Source organism: Bubalus kerabau, chromosome 10 (genome assembly GCF_029407905.1).
Source record: "Bubalus kerabau isolate K-KA32 ecotype Philippines breed swamp buffalo chromosome 10, PCC_UOA_SB_1v2, whole genome shotgun sequence".
NCBI classification, from domain to species: Eukaryota; Metazoa; Chordata; class Mammalia; order Artiodactyla; family Bovidae; genus Bubalus; species Bubalus kerabau.
Window position 1 is genome coordinate 72,506,529 of NC_073633.1, and position 16,129 is coordinate 72,522,657.

Consider the following 16,129-nt stretch of genomic DNA (forward strand, 5'->3'; position numbering starts at 1 on the left):
CATAGAGACTGAGCTGTTAAAGTAGCTGAATTTTCCTTCTTGACATGCAGTTTATCTCAGGCTTACATTCTTCTGGACTGCCTTATTCTTTTCCTCTCCAGTTCGAAGCAATTTCTTTATCTGTGGTAGCAATGGAAACAAGGTAGTTAACGTTCTACTGCCTTCACCAGGAGAGCCCACAGTCCCTTTCCCTATAAACCTGGTTTTTAAAAGTTTCTTTGGAGAGTGTGTATACGTGTGTGTGCACGAGCATGCACTCATGTGTGTGCCTATCTGTCCATTTGTTACTAACAGCATTAGAGATTGTCGTTCTTATTCTCTGTATGTATTTTTCTACTGTTAAAAAAATGAGGGGGCCCTCCCTGATGGTCTAGTGGTTAAGACTCTACACTGCCAATGCAGGGGGCCTGGGTTCGATCCCTGGTCAGGGAACTAGATTCCACATGCTACCACTAAGACCCGGTGCAGTTAATCCAATTTACAAGGAGAGAAGGTGGAGAGATCATTTTCAAAAGTCATTTCCTGAAATAAAGAGGGGAGGGAAGGCACAAGCGTGAGGGCAGTGAGTCATCAGAAGGCAGCCTGGAGGGAGCACGAGGCTACAGGCGTGAGCTGGGGGAGCCTTGCTCAATCTTCCACAGGCCTCTCAGATTAGCGAGCTGAGCAGGGTATTGAGCCCTTCCTATGTGAGAAGAGGGCATTGTGAGAGGTCCAGAGTGTACTGATGTACAGGGTGGTGGACAGCTGGAGGTTCAGGGGGAAGGCAGACAGACTGGTCCCGGGATTTTGGCTGGGGCCACTTCAATTCAGTTCAGTTCAGTTCAGTCGCTCAGTTGTGTCCAACTCTTTGCGACCCCAGGGACTGCAGCATGCCAGGCCTCCCTGTCCATCACCAACTCCTGGAGTTTATTCAAACTCATGTCCATTGAGTCAGTGATGCCATCCAGCCATCTCATAAGCTTCCTGAGATACCCGTTCCCCCCCTTGAGAGGAACACTCAATTTCCTGCCACAACTCAAGAAGAGCCCTGTTTTCCCCTCCTCAACTCGAGATTTGAGTTGATTCCCCTGCTTCGTCTCGAAAGGAATGCCGACGTCCCTGTCACCCACTCAGCCACTACCCACAGAGTCAGCTGCTAGAGTCATGATCTCCAGTTGAAGCTGGGGGCGGAATTGGTTTGCCCTAGTTGCCTGGCCATGGACACTGCAACCTCTTTCCAAACCTCCTTCTCAGTCTTCCTTCTGGATAGGGCCTCCTGAGTTGGTGATGCCACTCAACCATCTCATCCTCTGTTGTCCCCCTCTCCTCCTGCCTTTAATCTTTCCCAGCATCAGAGTCTTTTCCAGTGAGTCAGTTCTTCACATCAGATGTGTGAATGTGAAGTCACTCAGTCGTGTCCGACTCTTTGCGACCCCATGGACTGTAGCCCACCAGGCTCCTTCGTCCATGGAATTCTCCAGGCAAGAGTACTGGAGTGGATTGCCATTACCTTCTCCAGGGGATCTTCCTGACCCAGAGATAGAACCCAGGTCTCCTGCATTGCAGGCAGACGCTTTACCATCTGAGCCACCAGGGAATCAGATAGTGAAAGTATTGGAGTTTCAGTTTCAACATTAATCCTGTCAATGAATATTCAGGACTGATTTCCTTTAGGATGGATTGGTTGGATCTCCTTGCAGTCCATGGGACTCTCAAAAGTCTTCTCCAACACCACAGTTCAAAAGCATCAATTCTTTGGCACTCAGCTTTCTTTATAGTCCAACTCTCATATCCATACATGACTACTGGAAAAACCATAGCCTTGACTATATGGACCTTTGTTGGTAAAGTAATGTCTCGGCTTTTTAATATGCTATCTAGGTTGGTCATAACATTTCTTCCAAGGAGTAAAATGAGGCTCACAGGGTTGCTTGGACTGTGTGAATGTGGACTTAGGCTAGACAGGGCCTTACCACTTGGTCAGATAACACACACCTCAGGCACCCTGCACAGGGATGTGAACTGGATCGTTGGAAAAGGCAGCACTTCCAAGATGGGCAGTGGAAGAGGGCAGAAGGAGCAGAAGGGGGCAACTCTACAACCAGTGTAGCAGCCCCAGGCCCTGAGAAGAATCATGGGGCTCCCAACCTGGACCTGACTCAAGCAATTGCAGAGAAGGTGGTCAAGGGGCAACTAGGAGGCCCTATCCAGAAGGAAGACTGAGAAGGAGGTTTGGAAAGAGGTTGCAGTGTCCATGGCCAGGCAACTAGGGCAAACCAATTCCACCCCCAGCTTCAACTGGAGATCACGACTCTAGCAGCTGACTCTGTGGGTAGTGGCTGAGTGGGAGGATGATATTCTAGATAAAGCCTAGACTGACAAGTCCCACTAGAGCTTTGAAGAAAGATTAGGAAAGCAGAACCACAAGATGCCTGGTTCCTCTTGTATAAAATTTAAAGTCTCACATCACTACTGACTTATTCTAAGTCTTGCTGTGGTTAACTGTCCCATCATTTGCTCCCTTTGTTGTCTTCTATTTCTTAAGAATTAGGAATGCATTGCAGGGATGAAGACTGGTCAAGAAATCAGACTGCCTGCTTTCATTACTCTAGCTTCGTCACTTATTATCTGCGTGGTAAGGCAAGCTTTTTAAATGTCCCCGAGTTTCTACTCCTTTATCTGTAAAGTTGAACTACTGACAGAAAGAATACATAATATGATTAAATGAAATCATGCATTTAGGGACTTCCCTGGTGGTCCAGTGGTTAAAGACTCCACTTTTCAAATGCAGGTGTGGTAGGTTTGATCCCTGGTCAGGGAATTAGGATCCCACATGCTGCATGGCAGGCCCCCCAAAAGTATCAAGCATGTAAAGACCCTGGCACAGGGTAAGGGTTCAATAAACATTTGCCAGTTGTGATGGTAAAGCTAGAAATAATAGTAGCAGTGGGAATAATGATAGTGACAAACCAAGTGGCAGTCAGGTGCATGTTTTGGGGATGAAGAGTAGAAGAAGCTGGGAATGCTGCCCTATAGGATTGGTGTCCAGAGGAATCAGAGAGGCAGAGCTTCCTACCGTGGTTAATCTCTGGGCATCTCATCAACCCAGGTTGGTTCCCTTAAGCCGGCCCACAGCTCTGGAAATCCTCCCTTGCTTCGGTTTCTACATTGAAACCGTGTTAGTGGAGTCCTTCCCCTGCTGGGGCCCTGACCCATCCAGTACTGATGGCGGTTGTGCATCTTTCCATCAGTCTTTTGTGCTGGTCCTCAAACCAGCACCTTCTTCCAACTTGCTCCCCATCCTTGGCTTTGGGAACCAGCATTTTCCCAAGCATTCAAGTGTGACTAGTTCTTCCCTCTCCCTGAGCGCCCACAATCCAACGTCCTGAGACTCTACATTCCTACCCCACAGAATACCTCATGTCCTCCCCCTCATCTCCTTTCCCATGGCTTCTCCTTTCCATTCAGATTCTTCTTACTGCCCACTTGGGCTGGGGAGAGGGCATCCTAACTAGACTCCTAGGCTTCAGGTTCCTCCTCTGCACCCTTCATTCAGCCTATGATTTATTGTCAGATTAATCTTCCTAACTCTGGGGCTTTCAAAATTTTTTGGCCGTGACTCACAGTAGGAAACATATTTTACTTTACTACCCAGTACACACATGCTAAGTCACTTCAGTCGTGTCCGACTCTGTGCGACCCCATAGATGGCAGCCCACCAGGCTCCCCCGTCCCTGGGATTCTCCAGGCAAGAACACTGGAGTGGGTTGCCATTGCCTTCTCCAATGCATGAAAGTGAAAAGTGAAAGTGAAGTCACTCAGTCGTGTCTGACTCTAGCGACCCCATGGACTGCAGCCTACCAGGCTCCTCATTCCATGGGATTTTCCAGGCAAGAGTACTGGAGTGGGGTGCCATTGCCTTCTCTGCAGTACACACATACAAAACACAGAAAGAACCATTGCACTCTACTATTTTTTTTATCATGAGACTCATGAAATTGACTTTGTGACCCACTAACAGATCATATCTCACAGTTTGAAAGTACTGCCCCCACAACAGATTTAATCTTGTCACTACCCCCAGTGAAAGCTGTCAACAGTCCCCATCATTGACTGAAGTCAGTACAAGTTGTTTAACCTGGCATTCAAAGGCTTTGATAGGATGACCTTGATTTGTCAGTCTAAGCATTTATGTCATTTTCACCTCTCTGAGCTTTAGTGATCTAATATAGAGAAGAGGAACAACAATATTTCCCCAGCATGAAGGCCAGGGGTAGACCAGATGATGCATTTAGCTTCCTCTTTAAGGGCTAGGATTCTGGGAGTGTATGTGCCCAGTACCCAGTCACCAAACATATCTCCTCTCTGGTCTTTGTACACTTCCTATACCTGTGTCATCACTTCCCATTGCTTCATTTAGCCATCGTCCTCCATCTCTATCCTCCTATGTTGAAATCCCATCAAAGTTCAGCAAAGGCAAAGGACATAGGAATAAAAGGTTAGAAAATACTTGAGCAATTCAATTAGTGTACTGAGGGTGAAGCCACTCAGGCTGGTATGTTACACACAGATGGGAAGATGAAACTAAAGAAGGGTAGGTGAGATTATGCCAAACTCAGGCCCTCAGGCTGAGATTTCATCTTAATTTAGAGGTCACTGAGAGTTTCTGAACAGGTGTGATATAGCTAAAGGTGAGGTTTAAGAAAACTGATCTACCTGGAGCTGGGGCAACAGAGGTTATTTCAGTAGTAAAACTGATATAGCCCAGATGAAGCTGGTCTCATGAGAGGCCAGGTCATGGATGGATCCTATAAATTCAGGCAGGCAGCACCATGGAGGTTCAGCTATGGCCACAGATAAGCATTCTGGAGAGCAGATGGAATATGGTGACAAGTTATAAGAAGCTGACTCGAGCAGAGGGACAAGAAGGTGCCTGGCTTCTGCCAACTCTGGCAACACAGTGCAGGGGCCCAGCCAGGAATGAGGACTCAGGGCTAGGGGGCTGGTCCTTGACAGGGCTGCTGAGAGCAGAGCTTAGGAAACATACCCTTTACTCAAATATATAAGACAGTTTCTTTGCCAAGCAGTTGCATATTGATCTATCTGACTCCCAAGCCTGAAGTCTGAATGACACCCAACTGCTTCCAAGGTCTCTGAGGACAAGAAGCAGATTCTCTCTCCTCCTGAAACCTGGCATAGTGCTTATCCAAAGAAAGGCAATGCCAAAGAATGCTCAAACTACTGCACAATTGCACTCATCTCACATGCTAGTAAAGTAATGCTCAAAATTCTCCAAGCCAGGCTTCAGCAATATGTGAACCGTGAACTTCCTGATATTCAAGCTGGTTTTAGAAAAGGCAGAGGAACCAGAGATCAAATTGCTAACATCCACTGGATCATGGAAAAAGCAAGAGAGTTCCAGAAAAACATCTATTTTTGCTTCATCGACTATGCCAAAGCCTTTGACTGTGTGGATCACAATAAACTGTGGAAAATTCTGAAAGAGAGGGGAATACCAGACCACCTGACCTGCCTCTTGAGAAATCTGTATGCAGGTCAGGAAGCAACAGTTAGAACTGGACACGGAACAACAGACTGGTTCCAAATAGGAAAAGGAGTATGTCAAGGCTGTATATTGTCACCCTGTTTATTTAACTTCTATGCAGAGTACATCATGAGAAACGCCAGACTGGAAGAAGCACAAGCTGGGATCAAGATTGCTGGGAGAAACATCAATAACCTCAGATATGCAGATGACACCACCTTTATGGCAGAAAGTGAAGAGGAACTAAAAAGCCTCTTGATAAAAGTGAAAGTGGAGGGTGAAAAAGTTGGCTTAAAGCTCAACATTCAGAAAACAAAGATCACGGCATCTGGTCCCATCACTTCATGGGAAATAGTTGGGGAGACAGTGAAAACAGTGTCAGACTTTATTTTTTTGGGCTCCAAAATCACTGCAGATGGTGACTGCAGCCATGGAATTAAAAGATGCTTACTCCTTGGAAGGAAAGTTATGACCAACCTAGATAGCATATTCAAAAGCAGAGACATTACTTTGCCAACAAAGGTCCGTCTAGTCAAGGCTATGGTTTTTCCTGTGGTCATGTATGGATGTGAGAGTTGGACTGTGAAGAAGGCTGAGTGCCAAAGAATTGATGCTTTTGAACTGTGGTGTTGGAGAAGACTCTTGAGAGTCCCTTGGACTGCAAGGAGATCCAACCAGTCCATTCTGAAGGAGATCAGCCCTGGGATTTCTTTGGAAGGAATGATGCTGAAGCTGAAACTCCAGTACTTTGGCCACCTCATGTGAAGAGTTGACTCATTGGAAAAGACTCTGATGCTGGGAGGGATTGGGGGCAGGAGGAGAAGGGGATGACAGAGGATGAGATGGCTGGATGGCATCACTGACTCGATGGACATGCTGCTGCTGCTAGGTCGCTTCAGTCGTGTCCGACTCTGTGCGACCCCATAGACGGCAGCCCACCAGGCTCCCCGGTCCCTGGGATTCTCCAGGCAAGAACAAATGGAGTGGGCCTGGGTGAACTCCGGGCATTGGTGATGGACAGGGAGGCCTGGCGTGCTGTGATTCATGGGGTCGCAAAGAGTCGGACACGACTGAGTGACTGAACTGAACTGAACTGATAAATATTTGTTGAATCAAATTGAAAAGAGATTATCATTCCTATCACCCCACAGATAATTGCTGCCTGTTTGTCTGCACTGGTGATTCTTGGTGTCCTGGGCCTTATACTGTTTAACTGAAAAAGCTCAAATACTAAAGCTCTATGACTGATTATACTGATACTCTGAGTTCATTAATCTGGGCTTCCCTGGTGGCACAGATGGTAAAGAATCTGCCTGCAATGAGGGAGACCAAGTTCAATCCCTGGGTCAAAAATATTCCCTGGAAAAGGGAATGGCAACCCACTCCACTATTACTGCCTGGGGAATTCCATGGACAGAGGGTAAAGTCCATGAGGTTGCAATTTCTAAATGAGTTTCCCAGGTGGCTCAGTGGGAAAGAATCCACCTGCCAATGCAGGAGATGCAGGAGACCCAGGTGCAATCCCTGGGTAGGGAAGATCCCCTGGAAGAGGAAATGGCAACCCACCCCAGTATTCTTGCCTGGGAAATCCCATGGACAGAGGAACCCCAACAGTCCATGGGGTTGCAAAAGAGTCAGACATGACTTGGTGATTAAACAACAACACATTTCTAGATGAAAGGCTTCAGGTGTGCCTTCCATGACTGATGGTGTGTGTGAACAGCTAATGGAGAAATGAGCGTTGGTGCTGTCTTTCATCCCAAGGCCTTGGGCTGGGGGTGGGGTGGGCAGAGAGAGCTCTGCTCTGCAGCGAACCTGAACTGGACATTATTGTGAGATTTGTTTCCCCTCAGGCAGGGGGAGAAACCTGTCTCTTTTCATGTGTTTTCATGTGCCCAAGGTATTCAGGAGAGGGGAGGAGCCACTCAAGGAGCAGCCAGGATTGGAGGAAGCTGAGAATGTGTGGGTGCTGAGGGCTCTGTGTGGGCGCTGCGGGCTCTGCGTGGGGCCCCCACCAGGTGGGAGCTAGCCACCCTGGGGGTGAACAGGGAACGCCGACGGCCAGGAAAAGGGTGTAGAATTGTTTTTCTTGGTAAACTCTCCATAACCATGTATTATTCATACTCCCTGGGTCTGAGTTATTCAGTCAATACTTATTGTGGGATTTCCCTGGTGGTCCAGTGGCTAAGACTCTGACCCAGGTTGGGAAACTAGATCCCACACACTGCAACTAAGACCCTGCACAGCCAAATAAATTTACTCACTAAAAAACATTTATTTACTAAATGCCCCTCTGCTAACAGGAAAGCAGAGGGAAGACAGGTTTATTCCACTTTTGAGGCTCCAGTGCTGTGCTGTGCTTAGTTGCTCAGTCGTGTCCAACTCTTTGTGACCCCGTGGTCTGTAGCCCACCTCCTTTGTCCATGGGGATTCTCCAGGCAAGAATACTGGAGTGAGTTGCCATGCCCTCCTCCAGGGGATCTTCCCCAACTTAGGGATCAAACCCAGGTCTCCCACATGGCAGGCGGATTCTTTACCAGCTGAGCTACCAGGGAAGCCCTTTTGAGGCTCCTATTTAAAAAATAAACAAAAGGCTAAGCAAAATTTAAAAACCATACTATATTTTAATGTGTTTTTGAAATTAAAATTACATGATGAATACTATCTTTTTTCCCTCTTGTAACTACAATTTTGTGTCTGAATTCATAACCTCATTTGTAGGTAGGGCAGAAGTCCAAATTTGAGGCTCCTTATGAATATGAGGACTGGATCTTTTGCCCCTAACTCCCCAGGCCTCCCCCCTTTGTTCCCTACCAGGTCCTGATGCAGAGAGGACTGAACCACAGCTCATTATTGCTTTGACTAACATCAGACTCTCCACTGCTTCCATTCGATGCAGAGGCTTCCTTTGATTCAAGTCCAGCCTGGAGCTTTGAGCTGTCCTGAGGGGCTCCACCCAGATGTAAGGCTCTTTCTGTCCTTGTCTGAAGCCGGTCTCCTGGATCGTGAGAACCTTTACTGCCAACTCACCCAATAAACCATGCTACTTGGCTTGAGTTCTATCTATGATTTCCTCACAAGCACTTAAACTGTGAGGACGCCCTATTTCTAAATGCTTGGACACAATCATCTGCAGCAACAGGAAAAGCAGGGATTCCCCAGAGACTCTTTTGCTTGGGCACATGACACATGCCTCTAAACCCACTTAGCCAGGAATAGGAGGTATCCTGATGTCCAAACACAGAAGCACATGACTTGATGCCATTGTGATCAAATAAGGAAACACCAGCACCCTCTTCTGGAGAAGGCAATGGCACCCCACTCCAGTACTCTTGCCTGGAAAATCTCATGGACAGAGGAGCCTGGTAGGCTGTAGTCCATGGGGTCGTGAAGAGTTGGACACGACTGAGCAACTTCACTTTCACTTTTCACTTTCATGCATTGGAGAAGGAAATGGCAACCCACTCCAGTGTTCTTGCCTGGAGAATCCCAGGGATGGTGGAGCCTGGTGGGCTGCCGTCTATGGTGTCGCACAGAGTCGGACACAACTGAAGTGACTTAGCAGCAGCAGCAGTACCCTCTTTTTAAAAAAGCCAAAGGAACCTAACCCAAAACATTAACACGTGTACTCTATAAGATTTTGGCTTTAGAGAACGATGGTCAGAAGGACCCATATCTTTGGGATGGTTGAGTCTGCCTTTTCTCCAGCTCTACAAAACCCACCCTGGGGGCTCCTACAAGGCCAGCTGACCTCTGAGTCAAAACCTTGTTGGATTTTCCTTGCTCAGATCTAAGAATCTCACATCTGTTTGGAGAGAATTAAGGAGTTGGCAATCCACCGGTAGAGTCCCATATAAATGGGTTCTGTCTCTTCAAGAAGTGGGACATGGAGTGACACGGTTAGAGAGAGCTGTCTAAAGTTCTTAGTAACCTGGAAATCATTAATCTGTAAAAGTGCCTACCCTTCAGAAAAATCATATAAGCAGATGAGAAAGAGCAGAAAGAATAACCTAGACTCTATAGTATCATTAAAGGAATAAAAGTATTTTTTCAAGCCTCATCTTAATTATAAAGAGGTACAAATATGATCATGTGGCTGCCAGAACTGTGTTTTCTGGCAAACAGCTATGTAATTTTTGTTTTCTCACAGGCTATGGCAAAGGGAAAACATTTTTTTAAACTTTTTTTTTTTTAAGTTCCCACAGGGAAAAAAAAGACAAGTGGAAGAAACACTTTTCCCCATATTCGATCACACTTACATTTGTAAAACTAGTGTACTTCTATTTATTTTAGAAAGCTTCTGCACATCAGCAAAAGGCTAGAAGACAGAGCTGGTTACTCTGTGTTTGTCTTGGGTGTTATCTCTTGAAATAAAAGTATAAAGGAAGTACCATATCCATCATTAATCACTTAATGAGCTCTAGAAACCCTTAGTCACATGACTTTTAGTGTGTGTTTCGAAAGGAAATATTGACTGTTGCCTTCCTTTCTTTGACTTTAAGAGTGAAAATTCTGTATAGTTTTCACACGAATTCTGGTGGATTTGACCGTAACTAGCCCACCACTTTCTCTGCTCACACCTTCACTCTTCACCACCTTCTTTTTATTTATTTGGCTGTATCAGTTGCCACAAAGGAGCTTTGATCTTCATTGCGACACGCAGGATTTTTTGGTAGTGGCATGCAAACTCTTAGTTGCTGTGTGTGGGATCTAGCTCCCTGATCCAGGTCCCCTGCATTGGGAGCACAGAGTCTTAGTCACTGAACCACCAAGGAAGTCCCTTCACCACCTTTATCATCAGTTAAAAATTATTTTCTCCACCCACTGCTATCAAGAACATTAGTCCTAATTACTCCTTCCTTTATGTCTAAGAAAAGGGGATGCCATTCAACCATTTAGTCACTTTATTCAACATGTGTTCATTCAGTGCCTTGTGTTTTCCTGGTGACCTCATGAGTTGTAGCCTGCCAGGCTCCTCTGTTCGTGGAATTTTCCAGGCAAGAATACTGAAGTGGGTTGCCGTTTCCTCTTCCAGGGGATCTTACTGACCCAGGGATCAAACCCGTATCTCTTGCATCTCCTGCATTGACAAGCAGATTCTCTACCACTGCGCCCCCTGGAAAGCCTACAGTGGTAAATTACACTCTGTGATAAGTGTTTATCTTTCCAAGAAGACATCCTCCTTGTTCTTATTTTGTCCCTTTTGCCTCCTTGTATCCCAGCTGCTTTCCTTTCTCCAACATCAGTCTCATCCTGTTCATCTCCTTTCCTGTCAGCAACATGCTGTGGTTCTTCCCTTTAACCTTGCCTCTAAGCATCTTGACAGAATAGTTCTGTATTCTTCACCTTCTTTTCAGCTGTCAAACCATGTAAGTTGGTTCCTGGTCACCCCACACTACTGAACTATCCTCCTAAGACTGGCAGTGAGGATTCCCCCCATTAGGAACCCTTATGGCAGCCTCACTGTGGACCTCAGACTCTCCCAGTACCTAACACACCTGACTGTCTCCACTTGGCAGCATTCTTCCCTACTGGGCAGTGCTCTCCTTACACAGCCGAGTGACTGGTATTCCCAGGGTTCCATCCTCAGCCTCCTCTGTCTTTTGTCCAAGCTGGGAGATGCCATTCACTTTCCAGGCCTCTGTCTTCCACTGAATTCCACACCTAGAATATCTATACCAACAGGGATGGCGAACAGGTTTCATCTAAGGTGCCGACTCTAACCAATTAGCAGTTGGTGCCTGGAGCACCGCTTTGTTGAGAAGGATGCTGAGGCCGCATGTGACCTCATCAAGAAAAAGTACAGTGATCAGTATCAGCTCTGCTTCAAGTGGTGGCATGCGTGCCAGGTATTTGACATCAAGCTCCAAGCCTTCCTCGGTGATTTAATGAGATAACCGTCTCCTGTTCCCATTACCCCTGCTCTGGATATTCTCTTTAAAGTATTATAATAGTCTCCGTGGGTTGCCTCCTTTCAGTCTCTCTCTTCTTCATCAGCCTTTGTTTTATCCCCCCAAAGCAAACATCTATGTCTGTTTATTTATTATTTATTCATGCCTGTTTAGAAAGGCTCCCTCACCCTAGGATAAAGCATATGGCATTAAAGGCCATTTAGAATCTGACTGCAGCACACCTATCACCATGTGCCCAGTACCTCCCAGAGCAGATGGTATAGCATTGTGGTTCACTGCATAGACTTGAGACCAACCTGCCCTGGTTTCAGACTTCAATTCTGCCATGGTTGTGTGACCCTGAGCTATTTGACTCTGTGTTATTTGACTCTGTGTTTCAGTGTCCTCATCAGCAAGATGAGGAGAACAATCCTACCTAGCTCTTGGCACATAATAAACCCAATTAAACCTTGACTCCTATCACTGCTACCACGCCGGGCACACCTACCCTCAGTGACTTTGGTCGAGCTGTCTCCATTGGCCCTGCTCCACCTTTTCCCACTCCCAGGAAGAATACATTGTTCTTTGCTCTGTCCTCCCCTAAAACGTGTCATACTCCTCTACTCCAGCGGTTATCACAGTGTATAGTACCTAGATGGGGTTTTTTGTTTGGCTGAGCACAGAGTATAAGATCTCAGTTCCCCAGCCAGGGATGGAACCCACGCCCTGTGCAGTGGACATGCAGAGTCTTAACCACTGGACCACCAAGGAAGTCCCTGTACTTAGTTTATTATGTGTGTGCCTGACCCAGTAGTTGGGGGCTCCTGACCCAGTTGGGGGCTTCCCTTGAACAGGAAAGGTTCATGTGAGAAAGTTTAGAACTGGATGGCAGGGTGTCTTATTTACGTTTATGTCCTCTTCTACCATGGTGTCTGGAGAACAGTAGACATAATTATGTCTGAATGACAACATGATGATTGAAGGAAGAAATGAATTGGCAGAGGCCAAATGGGCACCAGGTGGACTTCCCTGGTGGCTCAGACAGTGAAGCATCTGCCTACAATGTGGGAGAGCCGTGTTCAATCCCTGGGTCAGAAAGATCCCCTGGAGAAGGAAATGGCAACCCACTCCAGTACCCTTGCCTGGAAAATCCCACGGATGGAGGAGCCTGGTGAGCTACAGTTTATGGGGTCGCAATGAGTCGGACATGACTGAGTGACTTCACTTTCTTTCTTTTTTAGTGATAATGATTATAGTGGAATCTGTGGTTTACCTACAGGGAGATAATAAATAACAGTTAATCTATTGGAATCTTATGCTAGTAGCAGGTACATTTGTTCTTACTTTTATGCTAGTATATCACCAGGAATCAATTACCATGCTCTGACTTTTCCTTTGCCCCCAGAAAGGGCTTTTATTAACTTAAACGTTATAGTACTCATTTTCAACTCTATAAACATGAACTTCACTTTCCATGGCCCAATTCCACCCCCACCTCCAATTCTATGCTAGATTTAGCCCAAACAGAAATTGGGCTGTAAGACCAATTCCTATTGGGCTGTAAGGCCATTGACTTTTACTCTTGCTGGATCATGGGCAAGTAGTTCTCAGGGTCCCATGATCATGATATCAGGAGCTTGTCAATCCAGCTCTAATCTGACAGCTAATGATAACAAGAGGTTTGAAGAGCTCTGATTTACAACCTGGATTAGAAAGAAAAGGGCCTCCTCTGAAAAGTACTTACCACTTATCCCTGCCTCATGCTCTGGGTATGATTCAGAAAGTACTTTTCTAGGCAATAGATTTCCACAGTAAACAACCTCTCAGTTTACCTGTGTGCCTCTCAGCTTCTCTTTGAGATTTATGACCTTCGTTCTGCCCTTGTGGGTTCAGAGCACATGGCATGCCCTTCAAATGTGCAGAGGGGGAAATCTTCCTTCATATTCTCCTATTTTCTACACAAAACAGATCTCCCAGTTCATTCCATGGAGATATTTACACTTGCTGACCAACAGATGCGATGAAAATGTGCACAGCATGGTGACTGTATGCAGATTGGACTGATCTCCCGGTGGGAGCCTGTCAATCCTGTTCCACCCCACCCTGCCTCGGGCTTGGCAGTGTCCAGAGTTCTGTTTGCACTGAGAGCGCAGTAGCTCTGTGGAGGCGATGCTTATCTATAGCGGCTGACATGCTTTCCAGCTGGTTTCCTCCTCTCCATTTCTCCTAAATGTTGGAGCAGGTTGGAGAAGACACACCCAGGGAGTGTTTCAAGCGCTCCAGTGTTAGCAACAGGCTGAGGGAAATCCATGTTAAGCAAGCCTATGTGATTCTGCGGTGTGGGGAGAGGGGTTTGCATGGTTTGGGGGTGTGTGTGTATGATTTGGGGAGGAAGAAGAGGATAGAATCCACCAAGGAGCACGTGAGGAGCAGAATGACAGTCTTGGAGAATGCAGCAAGGTGGAGGCCAGCACTCATGAGTGATTGTTGGGGACAAAGATCAGAAAATTGTGGATCTAAGCAAGATGTGGCTGACAGTGGACAGGCCACCTAGTAGAGAAGGTATTGCCCAATGCCAAGTTCCCAGAAAAGACTTCCCAAGAGCGGGGTGTCCCCTAGGTCCCTGAGTTATGGATGGACAGTGTTAAGATTCAGTGTAGAAATCCTGGAACATGAGTCACGTAGCGGAAGCTATGGCAACAACACTGAAAGCCAGTTCTCTCTGATTCAAGTCTTTCTTTATTCTTTTTGGCTGTGCTACGTAGCTTGCAAGATCTCAGTTCCCCAAGCAGGGACTGAACCCAGGCCATGGTGGTGAAAGCCCAGAATCCCAACCACTCCCTCAATTTTTTTTTTTTCTCTTTTCTTTTTTGGTTCAGATCTTAAGTAGCACGCACGCACACACAGATGACCCAGCCATTCACAAGTCACATGGACTTCAGTGAAGTCCTACAAGGGCCTGGGTTCTATATTAGGGCTCCTTGATGTCAAATGACAGAAACCAGCTGTAGCAAACCTAAGCAGAAAAAGGATTTTTTTTTAAGGTGGGGTGTTAGGGGTGGTGGGCAAGAGTGACCCATAAAATCCAAATGCAGAAATGAGACTTGGGCTCTGAAAAGGCCTGGAACCAGACATTTAAATATGTCAGAACCCTCTGTGTGTCTTGTCCCCTCTCTCCTTGAGGCTTCTTGATTCATCTCTTCAGCTTTCTCTGCTCTTCACTTCGTGTGGCTCCCAAGTTTACATGGTACAGATGCAGCCACATGTACCAACTGACTGACAGTCTCTCAGAGGCCCACGTGCAAGCTCCCAGGTGAGAGAATCCAAACGCTCAGCTTGTTTCAAGAGTTTGCTCCTGATTCCATCGACTCCTGTAGGGGTGAGAGGTGGTACCAACATGGCTGCTGGGAGCCTCTCCTGGTCAGATGCCGGGAAGGGGCTTCTGAGAGAAATGGGCCAGAGAAGATGCCAAGTAGGTGTCTGCCCTGTCACCTGTCCCAGCTGCTGCTCTCAGCTGTTCGTGCTGGTCCCTCCTCATTGTTTACATCTCAGCTCAGTTATCACCTCCCTGGAGACAGGATCCCTGATCACACCAGCTGAAATAACGGTCACCCCCTCCCCACTCCTTCGCATTCTTTCTCTGTTGTGAACTGAATTGTGTCCTCCAAATCCATGTGTTGAAGTTCTAACACCCTGTACCTCAGAATGTGACTGTATTTGGAGACAAGGTCTTTAAAGAGGGTAAGTTAAAATTAAGTCATTAGGGTGGGCCCTAATTCAATATACTGATGTCCTTATAAAAGTGAAGTCACTCAGTCATGTCCAACTCTTTGTGACCCCATGGACTGTAGCCTACCATGTTCCTCCATCCATGGGATTTTCCAGGCAAGAGTACTGGAGTAGGTTGCCATTTCTTTCTCCTGAGGATTTTCCCAACCCAGGGATTGAACCCAGTCTCCCACATTGTAGGCAGATGCTTTACCGTCTGAGCCACCAGGGAAGTCTGATGTCCTTATAAGAAGAGGAAATTTGGACAAAAATATGTATAGAGGAAAGACCATGTAAGGCCACAGGGAGAAAGTGGCCATTTGCAAGCCACAGACAGAGGCTGAGAAGAAACCAGCCCTGCTGACACCTTGATCTCAGACTTCCAGCCTCCTGAACTGTGAAAAAATACATCTGGGTGGTTGAAACCAACAAGCCTGTAGAACTTTGTCTCAGTAGCCCTAGCAAGTGAATATATTCTCTATCCTTTTCCTAGTTTGATGCTTCCTCAAAGAGGCAGCTTAGAGGGACTTCCCTGGTAGTCCACTGGTTAAGAATTTAGCTCCCAGTGCAAGGGATGAGGGTTTGATCCCTCGAGGGAGAAGTAAGATCCCACATGTCATGGAGCAAATAAGCCTGCGCACTGCAACGAAAAGTTTGTGCAGCCAAAAAGGAAAAAAAAAAAATCAGTAAGTAAAGAGGCAGTTCAGATAGTGGTTGATGCACAGACCCTCGTTCTGGCTTTCTCAACAATAATGGCAGCAGCTGTGACAGGGCCTGCTGGATGTTCCAGAAGCCCAGTTATCGAGAGAAGTGGCTGTGGCAGGCACGGGGGTTTGCGTGGTAGCTGGGAAGAAGCCAGGCCTAGTGTCAGGCTCCAGGGCAGGCATCACTGAGATGGCCAGGCTGATACAAGGCTGGAGAAGGCCCTTTCTACCTGCTGTGGTGC

At 46.7% G+C, this 16,129-nt stretch overlaps 1 non-coding gene across 1 annotated transcript; it reads left to right on the forward strand.

The window, feature by feature from the left end:
• The first annotated feature begins 359 nt into the window (after positions 1 to 359).
• On the forward strand, positions 360 to 432 carry TRNAG-GCC (transfer RNA glycine (anticodon GCC)). The gene has a single exon. It is a non-coding gene; the product is annotated as a tRNA-Gly (tRNA).
• The last annotated feature ends 15,697 nt before the right edge of the window (positions 433 to 16,129 follow it).